The 20,307-nt window shown below is 36.7% G+C and overlaps 1 pseudogene; it reads right to left on the minus strand.

The window, feature by feature from the left end:
- Positions 1-5,704: 5,704 nt before the first annotated feature.
- Positions 5,705-19,442, minus strand: LOC113882245 (annotated as a pseudogene).
- Positions 19,443-20,307: the final 865 nt, after the last annotated feature.

A 20,307-nucleotide genomic window follows, 5' to 3' on the forward strand; every position in this document is an offset into this window, starting at 1 on the left:
CAACAAAAATATGATGAGGTCAGCATGGACATTGAATAAGCAATGTATATTTGTAAAAGACAGAGTCAGATGGTAATAAAATATAAATACAAAACAGTGAGTAAATGATTTAACAATATGAAAAAGTCAGTCATATTTGTTAATTGGTTAAAACATTATTTGATAAGACATTGTCAGAATGACAAATTAATAATAGATTTGATCATATAGAAAGAATGAATCAGAGACTACTAGAACTCTTGAATGCCAGAATGGTTCTGTTTATAAACTGAGGTGGGAAGATTATATAGCAAAAACATTTTTTTAATGTGTATTTCCTTTCCTCTCTTTATCACTGTTGACTTGAATGTTTCCACACCTTCTTCCAGATCATGCAAAATAAAAAATGAATAAAAAAACTAACCTACACACCAGAGTATGGTTCCCTGACATTGGTGATTACTGGATGCCATATTTCCCTTCCTCCAGCCTAAATGACACTGAATCTATAGGAAAGGGAGACAGAAGGCGTTATGGAAGAGGAACAAGGAACATGATTGCAACAGTGGGATAGAGAAGATCACTTGATGTGTGAGCTTGTAAGGAAATTCTGAGACCCTAGGATTAAAGAATGGTGCAGAAGAAATCTGAAGTGTTGGGGCTCCCTCTTTGTGCAGAATAGTCAGTCTCCATTAACCCATCACACTTACTCAAATTTAAAAGTTCTAAAGCTGTGCAAGTTTTCCTAGATGAAGGGTTATAAGAAACAAGGATTTGTTTGAGGATGTGGAGAAAAGGGAACACTTGTGCACTGTTGGTAGGAACATAAATCAATGTAGCCACTACGGAAAACAGTATGAAGTTTCCTCAAAGAATTAAAAAGAGAACTACCATATGATTTAGCAATTCTATATCTGGATATATATCCAAGGGGGGAAAAAAGTCTTAAAAATATATTTTACCCCTATGTTTAATGTGGTGTTATCCACAATAACCAAATATGGATACAACTTAAGTGTACATCAAAAGATTCATGGAAAAATAAAATGTGGTGTGAATATGCAGTGGAATACTCTTAAGCAATATAAAAGAAGGAAACCCTACCTTCTGCAACAATGTGGCTGGAACCTGAGAGAATTATGCTAAGTAAAATAAGTCAGACAGAAAAAGACAAACTGTGTGTTCTCACATGCAGAATCTGTAATAGCTAAACTTATAGAAATACTAGAATGGTGGTTTCCACGGGCCAGGAAGTAGGAGAAACAGGGCAATATTAATCAAAGAAAAGAAATTCTCACTTAAAAATATGTGTTTGGGTGATATGTGTAGAATGGTGAATGTAATGAATGATAATGTATTATATGTTGGATGGCATCACTGACTAGATGGGCATGAATTTGGTGATGGACAGAGAGGCCTGGTGTGCTGTAGTCTATGTGGTTGCAAAGACTTGAACATGACTAAGCAACTGAACTGAACTGATTATGTGTTGGAATGTTATCAAGAGAGTAGATCTTAAATATTATCACCACATATGAGCACACACATATACACACCCATAAGAGTATTCGGAGTGAATGCATTAAGTAAATTTATTGTGATACTCATTTTCCAATATATACTTGTATCAAATAATCACAAAACTTACATATGTCATATGTCAATAGTCTCAATAAAGCTAGGAAAAAAGCCAACAAAAAACAAGTCACATTTACTTAAAATGTCCAGGTAAATTTTTGATTAGTTACTATAATGTTTTCCTCATTTATCCCAGCATGTTGGGTAATAGTTAATACTAATAAACTTGCTAAATTGCCATATATATATATATATATATATATATATATATATATATATTTTTTTTTTTTTTTTACCCCATTATCCTCCCTATCAACTCTTATATATCATAGCAGGTTGTACCAGAGATAACACCTTCTTGGGGAGTTACTAGATGGTTTGACCAATGACTTGAGTTTAATCTATTCAAATGCAAGTTTACTCAGATTTCCTGTCTGGAATTCTGACTAGGGAATTGGATACACCCGAGTGAAGTGAAGTGAAGTGAAGTGAAGTGAAATGAAGGGAAATTGCTCAGTCGTCTCTGACTCTTTGTGACCCCATGGACGGTAGCTTACCAGGCTCATCTATCCATGGGATTTTCCAGGCAAGAATACTGGAGTGGGCTGCCATTTCCTTCTTCAGGGGATCTTCCCAACCCAGGGATCAAACCTGGGTGTCCTGCATTGCAGACAGACGCTTTACTGTCTGAGCCATCAGGGAAGCTCCATACACCCGAAAAAAGGGGGAGAATATTATAAGATACATAGAGAAAGAATCACTGTCTTGACAACCCAGAGCCATGTGAAAGCAGACATTTTGAGTAAACAGACAACATGAAGGCAATAGAGAATTTTTAAAATGTAAATTAATAGACTTTAAAAAAAGAATCACAGACAAGCTCAGAGAATGGCAGTTATGGCAGGAGTCTGGACTCCCAGAACCCTGAATGGTTAATAACTTTCTAGTTTATCCTAAGGCACAAGGACCTTATTATTAACTTGATTTTATAAAAACAACAAAAAAAGATACATTCTTTATTTTCTATAAATAGGTGAGCCTGATTGAACCCCAGTGCCTGATTAATTTTCTCTAAAGTGATAAATTCAATTTTAATATACAAGAAATAAAACAACTAAACTCTGCTTGGCATTCTTTCATGTTAAACAGCACATGGGAAATGAACATTCACTGGAAAATCTGTTTTGAATAGCATAAATGATAGGCAAAAATACAATGTTTATTTCCTTGGCAGGAAAAATAAGATGAGGACCTTTATATAGTTTTAGGTCAATAATTAGATATTAATAGATGACCACTAACCTTAGAAAGTTGTAAGAAAATGGCTTAGTCAGCTACAGAGCATGAGTGTTGTAGGTATAGGGTCAGAGCTAAATTATTGAGAAAAATAGAGAAGTTGCTAGGCCCAATATGTGACCAGCAACCCAATCCCCCTCTTCCTTTCATGTGAAGGCAGGTCTCTATCACTCTATCTTCACATTCACCAGTCTTGCCGTCTTACCTGAAAGCAGAAACTATTTATGTTTAAGGCAGAGGAAGTTAACAACAACAACAAAAACTTTTGGAATCTACACATGTTATAGGCAATGAGTACATATTTGGAAGTATAATTATTTTAAAGTAACTAGACTATATAATACAGATCTTATATTTTCTTCCTTCACCAAAAACCCCCAAACAAAACAAACACAGTTCCACTCTTTTACTTGGGCTTTGTGCCTAGTCCCGGAAATGGTAAGCTCGTGATGTATACTGACTGCTGACATCCTGGGAGCCCTGACAAGAAAGGGTCTCACATTTCACTATGTAGATTTTCACTTAATCTCTGTGTACATGCTGTTGTGCATTTTATAACTGCCCTCCACAATGATATCAGGAACACTTTTGTTCACTTTTTAAAAATAATAAACCTCCAATTTTGGTGGGATGGAATAGAGGAAGTGTCACCTGACTAGCAGAAAGTAACCTGGGAAAATAATTTTTATGTAATTCAATGTATGTTTCATGTCTACTTTTTGTGGAACTTGATGGTCTTACTTATCTCTTTTCTCAGATGGTTGTAACTTCTACTCTGCTAAGTTACTTAGTTACCTACCACTCATATCAATGTTTCAAAAAACACGTGAAAATCTTTTACCAACTGGTATTTCCTGTCTGGTTCTTTCTGTCATATGCTTTGACACATAATTTTATGATTTTTTCCTTAATTTGATGGGAATTTATAAGGAAAGGGAATATAATTTTAAGGGTAGCTCAGCACATTTAACAGAAATTTCTATTTTTTAAATATATATTTATTAGTTTTTTTCATATAATGACATATCAAGAGATCCAAAGGGAATAGAATGTCATAGCACAGATGACTTATTTACTGTCATCTGTACTGTCATTAATCACAGATGTGATTAATAAAAACTGTGAAGGATTAGCCTTGAAATTCTCAGAATGTAAAAAAAAAAAAAAATGTGTATAGAAAGATGCTAGAGTTCATTGCAGAATTCACAAGTTTCCATTTCCACACTGATCATTTTCTCAAAATAAAGAAAGAATATATACTTCTGGGTACAATGAAAGTAAAAGAAATTTAGTACTCATAATAATATTATTAGCTTGTAAATAGAAATAGAATTTCCAAATAAACAAAAATACTCATTTAATTTTCTATATGGGTAAAAATACAAATAATAAATCAGACAAATCAGAACATTTCTTAATGACCATGTAATTAGAGACTTCAGTGATAATGAATGATGAAAGAGGATATCCATCTCAACTGGATACATTTAATTTTCATCCAAATATCTCAGTCTTTCTTAAGTTACTTTACTTTCTATATAGTCTTAAAACTCATGAAAACAATTCATATATGTGGTATAACTATGTTTCAAAGCCTAAATATCCTCCTCTGGATTATAATGTTTTTTATTCAATTAACTTTTGTTTATAAATTCCCTACCATTGACTACATGTACATATTTCTTTAAAGCTCACATAAATATATCTTCCTTAATTTACAGCTTCTATGCTATAATCATAATAAAGTAATATTTAAACATACTATTATAATTGGTATGATTCAATAGAAAACTTAATAGATCCCTCAAAATAGAAGGAATCATTTTAATAGCAAAAAGTTTCTTTTTTTTTTTTAAAGAATGTTAATATGAGTTCAACCCCAACAGTCAGACCTCCCTAAGGAAAAAACTACTACAAAAAAGTGAATTTTCTCATAATGTTCTGTCACTTTTCTAAAACAATTAGGCAAATATACAGAAAAAAATTTGAACTATAGCCCAAGAAAAAGAAGAGAGGTTTCCTAGATTAAATATTTTGTCTTTATAATATGTATATACTATTATTATTTGAAATGGCACCCCACTCCAGTACTCTTGCCTGGAAAATCCCATGGACGGAGGAGCCTGGTGGGCTGCAGTCCATGGGGTCACTAAGAGTCAGACACGACCGAGTGACTTCACTTTCACTTCTCACTTTCATGCATTGGAGAAGGAAATGGCAATCCACTCCGGTGTTCTTGCCTGGAGAATCCCAGGGATGGGGGAGCCTGGTAGGCTACTGTCTATGGGGTCGCACAGAGTCAGACATGACTGATGCAACTTAGCAGCAGCAGCAACAACTATTATTATTTGAACCTGGTGATTTATTCTGAAGTCAGTAAGAAGAACAAAGTTGAAGGTCCATGATCAGACATTTGATCACAGTATCTAATAAATAAACTCTTTGAGACAAAAGTATGTCAGGCTGTAGATAAAGCATATAGTGTAATGTTTGTTTTTTTTTTTTTTTTTATATATAGTGTAATGTTAAACAAAGAAATCCAGAAGTCAACACAAGGGAGGAAAACAGTAGATCAAAACTACAGCGATGTTAGAGAGACAAGAGAGGCAGAGACAGCAATGAATGACTAAGACCATGATCTTACATGACTGTGCATACCTGATGCTGTCAGTTCTACAAATATTTGACTCAATACTAACTAGCATGTGTGGTCACATTGCCCATTTTACTAAAGGAAGTAATCTTCACACTCTGAGTTAGGATTATATTAACTCCACAATAAGAGGATATTATTATCTATCAGGTTCTTTAAGATCAATCCAAACTACGAAGAAAACTTTGCAACTTCCATTCATTTTTTGTCATCTGAGACCAACTTCTTGCTCCATAACATCCTCATGGCATTTTTCACTTCTGAATTCCTCAGTGTATAAATCAGAGGGTTAAGCAAAGGTGTTCCAAGTGTGTAAAACACAGCTATCATCTTATCTATGGAGAAGGTGGTTGCAGGGCAAGTGTATATAAATATGCAAGGACCAAAGAACAAGATGACCACATGATGTGGGAGATGCAGGTGGAGAGGGCTTTTTTCCTCCCCTCAGCACTGTGGTTTCTAAGAGAATGAAAGGAGATAGAATAGGAGGACATCAGCATAACAAAACTCACTGTACAAATGGCCCCGCTGTTGGACACCAAGAGTAGGTTGGTCACATAGGTTTCTGTACAGGCAAGTTGTAACAAAGGCTGCAAGTCACATAGACAGTGATCAATCACATTGGGACCACAGAAAGGTAAACTCAGGGTCAGAAAAATCTGAGCTGAAGAATGCACTCAGGACCCCACCCAGGCCACAGCCACCAACACACCACAGACTTGATGACTCATGATGGTCATGTCATGCAGGGGCTTACAGATGGCCACATAGCAGTCAACAGTTTTGAGGATGAGGATGAAGATCTTCAGGCAGCCAAAGAAATGGAATGAAAAAATTTGTACTATGCACTCATTGAAAGAGATAATGGCATTCTTCAAAAGGGCATCAGCAATCATCCTAGGGGCTATGCATGTAGAGAAACAGGTATCAGATAAAGATAAATAGAAAAGGAAGAAATTTTCTATATAGAAACTTTTCTATAGCACTCTTCAAATACAACCATTTGTGTATTTTACATGATTCTCATTAATTTTGCCTAATGAATATTAAGAAATACAGCTCCATTATATTAACTTAATTACTGTATCCGTTGGCATTTTGGATATATTTTACTGCCTTTGGAAGTTCATAATATAAATGTTAAAATAACAGCCCAGTCTCATCCCCTAAAAAATGTCTCCATATATCAATGAGATATATATATATATATATATATATATATATATATATATATATGTATGTATATATAAACATTTAGATAAGCAAATATAACAGTGATAGATATTTTATTAGTCTATAATATGATCCACTCCATTGAGCATTCTATTCCATATGTGACAGCTTAAAAAGAGGAAGATAAAACACTTATAATCTTTAAATATATTGTCCTTACTTTGAAACAACTTTATGATATTTAATACTTGACATACACTAATGGAGAGAAGTGAACTTCAATGGAGGGAAGTGAATGTTCTTCGGTGGCTGATAATATCACAAATATTTCCATTACCAGTTTTATTTTTTTCCCATTTCTGAAAACACCCTTCAAAAAATGAAAAGTTCCAGAGTTTACACATAAACTACTAGGGGTATTCACTCAATAGTTTATATATTTAAATTTCAAATGCTTTGCTTAAGCATTTTAGAACTGAGGTCCTTTGAAGAGATGTCAGCAGATAGTTCTTTTTGGGCCTAATCATGGTTGTAGTCCCCAGTAGAATTTGTTTTATCTGGGCACCTGGAATCTCCACATTACTGTAATAGAACAAATATTCAGAAGACAGAGGAACATATAATTTTAGTCAAGAGGAACAGTGGATAGTCAGTAACTGCCTATATTAAAATTGTTTTCTGTCTTTGCAAAATCAATCATTATTCAACTTTGAAACATCATTTCCTTCAATGAAGAGTTAGTATTTTTTCATGTGTGGAAAGAAATATTATCACTGACTTCACTTCATAGAACAAATCTTTCCTCTAGATTTTTATTGTCAATATGATGTTGAAAATAACACCATGTGCAAGTAAAAATATAAACTGAATATGAGAAATTTAAATATACTTTGGAAAACTTACCCCACTGCATTCATCCTCCATCCCACCCATATCTTTAGTGCATCATCTTGAAAGCTGTGAGCCACCAAAGCATGAACTGATAAACCAAATAGACAATGATCCTTATCTGTTATTTTTCTCCTCCTCAATAGATGTTCTTCCCCTTAAAGTAGTTGAATCATGTATTATCTTCCTGCAAATCAAAAACTCCTGCTGGGAAAGTGTCAAAGTTATTTAATATTTCTGAATTTTAGAAAATAATCTCTTTAGACCATGTAATTGTTGGCAAAGATCTTAAATGGTCAGGGAACTAAGCCTTGGCATTTCAGTCAGTGCGATAAACTCATCCCTTCCATATGGATTTGAATGAGTGATCCATCATGAAGTAGTTGTACTTGAAAATACAGTGGGTGATTGTGGCCACTCTTTTGAGTATATGGCTTCTGTTTTGCATGTTATCAATCTCTTTAAATTGTCTATTTCTAGAACAACCTTATTTATACATTAGGACATACACTTGTAAGATAAATTCAGAATCATAAATACATGTGCTTTTTAACATTATAAATACATGTGTGTATGTGTTAGTCACTCAGTCATGTCTGACTCTTTGCAAGTCCACGGACTGATGCCTCTGTCCATGGAAGTTTCCAGTCAAGAATACTGGAGTGGGTTGCCATACCCTTCCCTCGAGGATTTGTCCAACCTAATGATCAAACTCAGGTCCCCTGCCTTGCAGGCAGATTCTTTACCATCTGAGCCACCAGGGAAGCCCATAAATACACATGATTAATCATTAACTTGCAAATAATTATGACTTTTTATCAAATATTCAATCCACAGTGTATTCAGTAGTCTCCTTCCCTCCTTCCCTGTAATTTTATCTCTAGATACTCTGTCCTGAAACTCAGGGCCCAACTGCTAAAGGTATCTATGGCTGGCTCAGGCAGAGGTTTGGCAGAAAACAGCTCGATTCTGTAGAGCACTCATCATTCAATTAAAAAACACTAATTTAAAAAAGTAATCTCTTGTGAAACCCATCAGCGATTGCTTTGAGGAAATTTTCCAGTTCTTTAAAGTTTCTTTTATAGCTTTTCTTATGCTATCACATACTATCCTTAAAATCAAAACTGTGCGAGCTTCCTTTAGCTTCATTCATAGAAAGAAACTCTTTGAAGTCTTCAGGATTTTGCTCTCCCCAGATTCAAACCCAATGCCTTGTAAAATGTACATGCTTAATAAGTATTTTTAAGCTGAACCTTCTTAGTTACTACTTGTAATAATTATCTAATTGTTTTAGTACTATTCTGATTAAAGGCACATTCACATTATTAATTTACTGTGGCCATCTGTATAGTATGTATGGTATGGTGAACAGGTATATGTGCTCCAAATTTATATGTGTGAAAAAACAAAATGAGATAAATTTTAAATAATTTAATCAGCTCCACAACCTGGAGTAGAACATGTACTCAGAACAGCACCACTTGGCCATGTAACATTTTAGGACTTTGGAATGCCTAAGGTGATCATCAGAGAAGGCAATGGCACCCCACTCCAGCACTCATGCCTGGAAAATCCCATGGACTGAGGAGCCTGGTAGGCTGCAGTCCATGGGTTCGCTAAGAGTTGGACACAACTGAGTGACTTCACTTTCACTTTTCACTTTCATGCATTGGAGGAGGAAATGGCAACCCACTCCAGTGTTTTTGCCTGGGAATCCCAGGGACGGGGGAGCCTGGTGGGCTGCCGTCTATGGGATCGCACAGAGCTGGACATGACTGAAGCGACTTAGCAGCAGCAAGGTGATCATAGATCAAATTGCCAACATCAGCTGGATTATGGAAAAAGTAAGAGAGTTCCAGAAAAACATCTGTTCTGCTTTATTGACTATGCCAAAGCCTTTGACTGTGTGGATCACAATAAAATGTGGAAAATTCTGAAAGAGATGGGAATACCAGACCACCTGACCTGCCTCTTGAGAAATCTGTATGCAGGTCAGGAAGCAACAGTTAGAACTGGACATGGAACAACAGACTGGTGCCAAATAGGAAAAGGAGTTCGTCAAGGCTGTATATGTCACCCTGTTTATTTAACTTATATGCAGAGTACATCATGAGAAATGCTGGACTGGAAGAAACACAAGCTGGAATCAAGATTGCCAGGAGAAATATCAATAACCTCAGATATGCAGATGACCACCCTTATGGCAGAAAGTGAAGAGGAACTAAAAAGCCTCTTGATGAAGGTGAAAGTGGATAGTGAAAAAGTTGGCTTAAAGCTCAACATTCAGAAAATGAAGATCATGGCATGCGGTCTCATCACTTCATGGGAAATAGATGGGAAACCGTGGAAACAGTGTCAGACTTTATTTATTTGGGCTCCAAATCACTGCAGATGGTGACTGCAGCCATGAAATTAAAAGACACTTACTCCTTGGAAGGAAAGTTATGTCCAACCTAGATAGCATATTCAAAAGCAGAGACATTACTTTGCCAACAAAGGTCCGTCTAGTCAAGGTTATGGTTTTTCCTGTGGTCATATATGGAGAGTTGGACTGTGAAGAAAGCTGAGCACCAAAGAACTGATGCTTTTGAAGTGTGGTGTTGGAGAAGACTCTTGAGAGTCCCTTGGACCGCAAGGAGATCCAAACAGTCCATTCTGAAGGAGATCCAACCAGTCCATTCTGAAGATCAGCCCTGGGATTTCTTTGGAAGGAATGATGCTAAAACTGAAACTCCAGTATTTTGGCCACCTCATGGGAAGAGTTGGCTCATTTGAAAAGACTGTGATGCTGAGAGGGATTGGGGGCAGGAGAAGGGGACGACAGGCTGGATGGCATCACTGACTCGATGGATGTGAGTCTGAGTGAACTCCAGGAGTTGGTGATGGATAGGGAGGCCTGGCGTGCTGCGATTCATGGTGTTGCAAAGAATCGGACATGACTCAGAGACTGAACTGAACTGAAGATGATCATTGTGCTTTTTCTACACTTTTTACATGAATCCTTGTCCCTTCAAGAAAATAAGGACAGCCTTGATATTCTTCCTATCCTTCTAACATCGATGGATATTTTTCTATATGTCTCTCTGTATGACCATATGTCGACTTTTACCAGAAGTCAAATTCTCAAAGGTATCTGACACAAAGATGAGTTGTAATAATCTAGAGACAAAACTGCACTGATAAAACAGCATTACTTTATACTAACTACTGCAATTACTTTAAATTTTCAAACAAGTTTAGCCAATTTTAGAATGGTTAAGTATCTCAAAACAGTAAAAGAAAGCATGTTGAGCTGGGAGCTAAAATAGATGAGCTGCAAGAAAATCACAGAAAAGGTGATGAGAAAAAGAGAATGAAAGACAAGGTGTCATGTTTGATCCTTCTACCTGACAGGGTTGTGTGTGCATGCTGTAGCCTGCCAGCATCCTTTATCCACAGGGATTCTCCAGACAAGAATACTGGAGTAAGTTGCCATCCCCTCTTCAAGGGGATCTTCCCAAACCAGGGATCGAACCCAGGTCTCCCACATTGCAGGCAGATTCTTTATGGTCTGAGCCACCAGGGGAGCCCTTCAACTTGACCAATGTGTTTTATTGCAGAAGCCACAGGAAAACTTTGGTTTCCTTAGGACTGTCTTAAACTATACCACCCTCCCTGATTTGTTTATCTTTCACTTTTATCTTTAAGAAAATCTCGACATTAATTTAATTCTATGAAAAATGTACCTTTATCTGTGGGAATGTGAAAGGATCTACCCAGGTTCTTTATCCCTCAAAAGCCTAAATTAGAGAAAGATGGAAATTTCCCTCCCACATATATGGCATATTACCCTTCACCTTCATTATGCAGTTCTTAACCCCCACTTTATTATGTTTCCTCTGAACCTTCTGTCAGGTGTAGTTATCCACTGTTTCAAAATAAATCCAGATGCATGTCAACTATAAGTTATATTCTTAAAATATCATTGTAGAAACATGAAGAGAGTAACACTTTTCATCTGTGATATACAGCTTTCTATTTAAAGCTGTCTTTTGGATGTGGAGAAGTTGGCATTCTCCAAGAAGCTTATGCCACAGTCACTATCTGTATTAGTTTCTTCTTACTTCTTAAGGGGAAAAAGACATGTGGAAATATACTTTTAAATTTGCTAAATTATTCTGCATGATGCCTCTCTTATTACAATTATGTGAGTAGTCTGTCACTTACCTGTTAGAACCCTCTAAATTAGCATCAAGGCTTTCCATCCCTTTTTGAAAACAGCCTTTTCATGGAATGCTGAAAAAAATAGTACATTCTAAAGGGAATATTTTAAGACATAATGATGTTAGATATTAGCATCACAGAGAGTAGTATTCCCTAATGTTTCCCTTTCTTTGCTCATCAGAAACATCCCCAATGTTGTAATAAGTTTAAGTTTTGGTTTGTCCTCTGAGCCAGTAGAAGAGTAAATTGCCCCTCCTTATACTTAGGAACCAAGTATGAAAAAGGGTTTGAAGGCATTAGGTACCTCAGGCTGACCAAAGATACCAGGGAAAAAGAGGAAAATTCAAATGGATGGCAGGGAGGGTGACAGAAGAGAGGAAGAAGAAAAAAAAATTGACTTTGGTTAAAAAAAAAAAAAAAAAAGGGATCACCAAGAAGCTACTCTGCTCCACCCAGTGCTCCAAGGTGCCCCTATGTTTTTATTCTCTATCTCTTGTAAGCTATGTTTAATTACAATCTAGGGAAGGCATCATGGTGCTTGAAACAAGATTGTATTCTGTGTGCTAGAGCCTTCCTTCACCTAGAAACCACAGATCTGTAGCAAGTAGTCTGATGAGTGATATGTATGTGAGCACTGAGTATAAATTTCTCTCTTTTTTTATTCTTCTAATTCATATCCATTTGTTTTGCTAATTAATAAAGAGATACTTATTAAGGAAAACATCTTATTAAAATAATTTTATTCATTATTGAGAAAATTCACTATCTTTTTTTCCTAATAGAATTGCCAAAAATGTAGACTGGGAACTCCTGCCTAATTTTACCATAATGGAGACAGTCAGATTAAAAATGAAGTCAACAAATAAGTAAGCAGAACCAACCAATAGAGGAAACCCATTTTTATAATAAGTTTTCAACTGTAAAATTCATTCATTTCCAAACAATTTTACCATGTTTCATTTATTCTTTTTTTTAAATTTTATTTTATTTTTAAATTTTACATAATTGTATTAGTTTTGACAAATATAAAAATGAATCCACCACAGGTATACATGTGTTCCCCATCCTGAACCCTCCTCCCTCCTCCCTCCCCATACCATCCCTCTGGGTCATCCCAGTGCACCAGCCCCAAGCATCCAGTATCGTGCATTGAACCTGGACTGGCAACTCATTTCTTACATGATATTTTACATGTTTCAATGCCATTCTCCCAAATCTTCCCATCCTCTCCCTCTGCAACAGAGTCCATAAGACTGTTCTATACATCAGTGTCTCTTTTGCTGTCTCGTACACAGGGTTATTGTTACCATCTTTCTAAATTCCATATATATGCGTTAGTATACTGTATTTATGTTTTTCCTTCTGGCGTACTTCACTCTGTATAATAGGCTCCAGTTTCATCCACCTCATTTATTCTTTTTATGTTATTGTTTTTTTTTGTTCACATACACCAGTTCGGGTGTGTCGATTCAGACATGTCCAATTCTTTGCAACTCCTGTAGACTCTAGCCTGCCAGGCTCTTCCATCCATGGAATTTTCCAAGCAGGAATACTGGAGTGGGTTGCCATTTCCTACTCCATACTGCTTTTTTTCATTTATGTAAATAATAAAATGAATTCTAGTAAACTTACTACCATCTCAAGAACTAAAATATTACCCATAATTAAACATTTTAAACACTTTCCTATCTGCTGCCCACCTAATCTTAAAGATAAGAGGCATTTTAATTTTGTGCTAAAAATAAAACACTTTTATCAATATATATTTTCCCTGGCTTTGAATTTTACAGAACTTTACATCCTTTATGCAGACTTCTTGTAATTGCTTTTATTTTTTTCATCCAACAATACTATGTTTTATTTTGTTGTTGAATTTAGTTGTAAATTCATTTCCACTGGTATATCATACTCCATTGTGGGATTATTTCAAAATGTATTAATTCAATATCTAGTCAATAGATATTTGACTGACTACTATGAACAGTAATTATGAACATAAAAATGTTTCCTAGGAGTGCAATTAATAGGTTTCAGCATATGCCAGTATTCAGATTTACAAACTAATATAAATTTCAGTAAGGAGGAAGGAGATGCAATCTAGTTATGTGACAAAAAAAAAAGAAGACAAACAGAATATTTGTGAACAGAGCTGAAAACTCTCACATGATTCACAGAGAATCAAACAGAAGGGTGCTCTCTTCTGTGGTTGTTGTCTTAATTAAGAACACGGATAAAATTAAAATCCTCAAACAACCTGAATCCATAGTTTTCAATGCCAGCTTTAAAATGTCAATTCTTAACCTCCTTTTCCTTGTCATTTGTAAGATAATTTTTTCAACACTAATGTGATCCAGAGTCCTGTGAAGGAAAGATAGTTTATTTGAGACAGAAAGACTTATTCTTGTTTATTAAACATTATTAAAATATGTAATCTATACAATTAGATTAGAGGTTTATGACTATGTTTCTATCACTAAAGAACATATTTATAAAATTATTTCCATATTGCTGCATGCTTACATCAGTTAAAGACACCTTTTAGAATTTAGGAGGACAGGCATTATAATGAAAGATCTTAATTAGAGTATTACATAATATGAGTTCTTTATTCAACTGAATATGGCCTGGATTCAAAACCCTAGCCAAGTAGAATAATAAATTGTGTTGTTTAAATGATGAAGAGATCTATCATATTTACTTTCCCATTGATTTGTTAAAGAGCTCTATAAATAGACTAACTTCCAGGACTATGAATCCTAAGTAAATCTAGTACCCAGTACCATATAATGGCAAGCACTCTCCTCAAGTACTTTAAACTATGACAGATTCCTTACATTGAGAGATGGGCTCAAAAAATATATATAACCTTTATTCTATCTCGTAATTTAGAAATTTAATATGAATTGGTGGGAATAGATGAAATTAATAGATGAATAGATGAAATCAGAGGATTTTCAGAGCAGTGAAAACACTCTGTATGTATGATACTATTGATATAATGATGGACACATATCATTATACTTTTCTCCAAATTCATGAAATATGCAACAACAAGAGAGAACCCTAAGGTAAACTATGGACTTTGGGTTATTATGTGTCAATGTAAGTTCATCATCTGTAACAAATTTGGAACAAATCAACTCTAGGAGAAGCTGATAATGGGAGATACTACGTATGTGTAGGGGTAGGGGTATATGAAAAACCTGTACATTCCTTTCAATTAAACTCTGAACCTAAAACTGTTCTTAAAAAAAAAAAAAAAGCCTTTATTAAAATCTAATCCAATGTACTTACTCACTGATGTAGAGGCTTCTACATGAAAATGCCAGGTATTTCTTTAGAGTGTAATTTCTTGGAGCTATGAGCTACACTGAGGTAAGGACTATGACATATTCTTTAGATCAGCCTTACTTAGAGATGCCTTGTGACTCCAGTCCCAGCCTTTGGCTCATGAAGCAGGGAAGGAAAAAGTGCATTCTCTGAGGTATGTGACAAACCGTGCTCACTGCCTCCTTCCAGTGCAGTCTCCGGCCTCCATGGACGATGTGCTGCTTTAATTACTTAGAACACATGGTGCCAAAGCGTCACCCACTTTAACAGGCACTTTGGTCTATCAGCTCCCCAGTGACAACTAATTTTATCAACCAGTGATTTCTTGACAAGAAGCTTTGGACTTAATCCTACTATCGAGCTACTGAAAATGGCTCCTATACAGTTCAGTTCAATTCAGTTCAGTCGCTCAGTCATGTCAGACTCTTTGAGATCCCATGAATCTCAGCACACCAAGCCTCCCTGTCCATCACCAACTCCTGGAGTCCACCCAAACCGATGTCCATTGAGTCGGTGATGCCATCCAGCCATCTCATCCTCTGTCGTCCCCTTCTCCTCCTGCCCCCAATCCCTCCCAGCATCACAGTCTTTTCCAATGAGTCAAATCTTCGCATGAGGTGGCCAAAGTACTGGAGTTTCAGCTTTAGCATCATTCCTTCCAAAGAAATCCCAGGGTTGATCTCCTTCAGAATGGACTGGTTGGATCTCCTTGCAATCCAAGGGACTCTAAAGAGTCTTCTCCAACACCACACTTCAAAAGCATCAATTCTTCGGCGCTCAGCTTTCTTCACAGTCCAACTTTCATATCCATACATGACCACAGGAAAAACCATAGCCTTGACTAGATGAACCTTTGTCGGCAAAGTAATGTCTCTGGTTTTGAATATGCTATCTAGGTTGGACATAACTTTCCTTCCAAGGAGTAAGTGTCTTTTAATTTCATGGCTGCAGTCACCATATTCAGTGATTTTGGAGCCCCAAAAAAGAAAGTCTGACACTGTTTCCACTGTTTTCCCATCTATTTCCCATGAGGTGGTGGGGCCGGATACCATGATCTTCGTTTTCTGAATGTTGAGCTTTAAGCCAACTTTTTCACTCTCCACTTTCACTTTCATCAAGAGGCTTTTGAGTTCCTCTTCACTTTCTGCCATAAGGGTGGTGTCATCTGCATATCTGAGGTTATTGATATTTCTCCCAACAATCTTGATTCCAGCTTGTGTTTCTTAGAGTCCAGTATTTCTCATGATGTACTCTGCATATAAGTTAAATAAGCAGGGTGACAATATACAACCTTGACGAACTCCTTTTCCTATTTGGAACCAGTCTGTTGTTCCATGTCCAGTTCTAACTGTTGCTTCCTGACCTGCAAACAAATTTCCCAAGAGGCAGATCAGGTGGTCTGGTATTCCCATCTCTTTCAGAATTTTCCACAGTTTATTGTGATCCACACAGTCAAAGGCTTTGGCATAGTCAATAAAGCAGAAAGAGATGTTTTTCTGGAACTCTCTTGCTTTTTCCATGATCCAGCGGATGTTGGCAATTTGATCTCTGGTTTCTCTGCCTTTTCTAAAACTAGCTTGAACATCAGGAAGTTCACAGTTCACATATTGCTGAAGCCTGGCTTGTAGAATTTTGAGCATTACTTTACTAGCGTGTGAGATGAGTGCAATTGTGTGGTAGTTTGAGCATTCTTTGGCATTGTGTTTCTTTGGGATTGGAATAAAAACTGACCTTTTCCAGTCCTGTGGCCACTGCTGAGTTTTCCAAATTTGCTGACCTATTGAGTGCAGCACTTTCACAGCATCATCTTTCAGGATTTGAAATAGCTCCACTGAAATTGCATCACGTCCATTAGCTTTGTTCGTAGTGATGCTTTCTAAGGCCCACTTGACTTCACATTCCTGGATGTCTGGCTCTAGGTCAGTGATCGCATCATCGTGATTATCTGGGTCATGAAGGTCTTTTTTGTAGAGTTTTCTGTGTATTCTTGCCACCTCTTCTTAATTTCTGCTTCTGTTAGGTCTGTCCTTTATCGAGCCCATCTTTGCATGAAATGTTCCCTTGATATCTCTAATTTTCTTGAAGAGACCTCTAGTCTTTCCCATTCTGTTGTTTTCCTCTATTTCTTTGCATTGATTGCTGGGCAAGGCTTTCTTATCGCTTCTTGCTATTCTTTGGAACTCTGCATTCAGATGCTTATATCTTTCCTTTTCTCCTTTGCTTTTCACTTCTCTTCTTTTCACAGCTATTTGTAAGGCCTCCCCAGACAGCCATATTGCTTTTTTGCATTTCTTTTCCATGGGGATGGTCTTGATCCCTATCTCCTGTACAATGTCACTAACCTCATTCCATAGTTCATCAGGCACTCTATCTATCAGATCTAGGTCCTTAAATCTATTTCACACTTGCACTGTATAATCATAAGAGACTTGTATTAGGTCATACCTGACTGGTCTAGTGTTTTTCCCTATTTTCTTCAATTTAAGTCTGAATTTGGCAATAAAGAGTTCATGATCTGAGCCACAGTCAGCTCCTGGTCTTGTTTTTGTTAACTGTATAGAGCTTCTCCATCTTTGGCTGCAAAGAATATAATCAATCTGATTTCAATGTTGACCATCTGGTGATGTCCATGTGTAGAGCCTTCTCTTGTGTTGTTGGAAGAGGGTGTTTGTTATGACCAGTGCATTTTCTTGGCAAAATTCTATTAGTCTTTGCCCTGCTTCATTCCATATCCCAAAGCCACATTTGCCTGTTACTCCAGGTGTTTCTAGATTTCCTACTTTTGCATTCCAGTCCCCTATAATGAAAAGGACATCTTTTTTGGGTTTTTGAAGAAGGAAATGGTGAACCCACTACAGTATTCTTGCGTAGAGAATTCCATGGACTGAGGAGCCTGGTGGGCTAAAGTTCATGGGGTCTCAAAGAGTCAGACATGACTAAATGATTAATATCCCTGTTGGCTCAACTGATAAAGAATTCGCCTGCATTGTGGGAGACCTGGGTTTGATCCCTTGGTTGGGAAGATCCCCCAGAGAAGGGACCGGCCACCCACCCCAGTATTCTGGCCTGAAGAGTTCCATGGACTGTATAGTCCATGGGGTCGCAAAGAGTTGGATATGACTGACCGACTTTCACTTTCACTTTCAGAGTCGATATTATGTATCTTACATTGTGTGATAAACAGAGAATGATATAAGTTTTCTTGACTTCAGGGAGCTTATAGATCAACAAACATAGATAGTTAATAAAGATATTTATCCCATTGCTTGAAATAAATACACAAATATGAAAATTAATTAATATCTCTCTTAATTCATTTGGACTACAATTACATGACACCATAGTAGAAGGATTAAATAATAAACATTTTTCACAAGTTTAGTGGCTAGGAAATCCAAGATTAAGCTGCAGACAGACTTCATATCTGGTGAGTTCCCCTACCTCATTCATAGATGGCCATCTTTTCCCTGTGTTGTCACATGGCAGAAGGGTCTAAAGAATTCTCTAACATTTCTTCACAACAGTTTTATGACCTATTCATTGGGCAAAGGGCCCACCTTCAAATACTCCCACATTAAATAGGATTTAACTTATGCTTTTGGAGAGGGACAAAATCTTTAAGTCTATAGCAACATCCAAAAGTGAAGAAATAATTTACATATGTTCAAAAGAGTCTTTTGATGAAAGTGAAAGAGGAGAGTGAAAAAGCTGGCATAAAACCCAACACTCAAAAAAAAAAAAAATCATGGCATTCGGTCCCATCACTTCATGGCAAATAAATGGGGAAACAGTGACATACTTTACTTTATTGGGTTCCAAAATCACTGAGATAGTGACCGCAGCCATGAAATTAAAAGACATTTGCTCCTGGAAAGAATAGTTATGACAAACATATTAAAAAGCAGACACATTACTTTGCTGACAAAGTTCTGTATAATCATAGCTGTGATTTTTCTAGTAGTTATATACAGACATGAGAGTTGGGCCATAAAGAAGGGTAGGCATTGAAGAATTGATGCTTTCAAACTGTGATGTTAGAGAAGACTCCTAAAAGTCTTGGACAGCAAGGAGATTCAATTTTGGTTTATGATCAATTTAGGAGTGGTGTCCGAGGTGAAGGAGGCATCTAATAAAGCCAAGTAGGTGAGAAAGAAGTACATGGGCACAGAAAGTGTAGGGCTGAGGGAGATGGTGATGACAATGAGCAGATGGGACAGAACAGTAGATTTAAAAAAAAAATGAATAGAAAGACAATGAAGAGTATTTTCTGCAAGTGTGGATTCTGTGTGAGTCCCAGGAGAACAAATTCAGTCACATTCTTGGAACGGCTGAGGCCATCCATTCATCAAGTAATAGCTTCCTGGGGCCTGACTTATTTACAAAGTAACAAAGAATGATACCTGTTCATCACCAAAGGATCGTGGTCTGAACTTACAACAAAATAGTGCAGTCACTGTAACTGTAGAGTATGCCCTTGACACTTTGTCCCAGTATTTGTTTCAATTTTTTCTTATTTCCTCCATAAAGCTTTCTATCTCTTCAGATACCTAGCACCAGTCACCTGTAAACCATCTGTAGGGCAAATTTGGTGTGTAATTTACTGAGAAAACACTGGACTGTCTACTTGAGAACTGAATTCTCCTTCTTGTTCTGATCCCATTAGACTTTACTGCATCATCTCAGTTCTTTGGGCCCTTCACTGTGTCCATGAGATTCAGTTCAGTTCAGTTCAGTTCAGTCGCTTAGTCGAGTCCGACTCTTTGAGACCCCATGAACCACAGCACGCCAAATCATAATTCTTAGATGTATTTTATAGGCTAAGAACTGCTGTTCACAGGTAAGAGTTATTCCCTTTTCCATGATGGAATTTCAGTTTGACATCTCATCTCCTAACTGTGGAAAGAAAAAACATGATGAAGAAATATTTGCAAAGCGGGGGAGTTTAGGGAAATATGTATAAGTCCTTGGTGAAACATCCTTTCTGGTACCTATAAGAACACATAAACTATTCAGTTGTGTTTTCTTACTGTCCCCCTAGAGTCATTGGGATAATGTCCTCAGTGCCTGAAACCTATCAGATGATGAGTAATTGTTTGGTATTAAATTGTCATTCTCCAAAAGTAAGGATATGCTTGTTTCCCCAAAGCATAAACTCAGCAGGAATTCAAATGTCCATGTCCTCCAGCTCTGTTGACCTATAATCTCTC

This window comes from Bos indicus x Bos taurus, chromosome 23, assembly GCF_003369695.1.
Source record: "Bos indicus x Bos taurus breed Angus x Brahman F1 hybrid chromosome 23, Bos_hybrid_MaternalHap_v2.0, whole genome shotgun sequence".
NCBI classification, from domain to species: domain Eukaryota; kingdom Metazoa; phylum Chordata; class Mammalia; order Artiodactyla; family Bovidae; genus Bos; species Bos indicus x Bos taurus.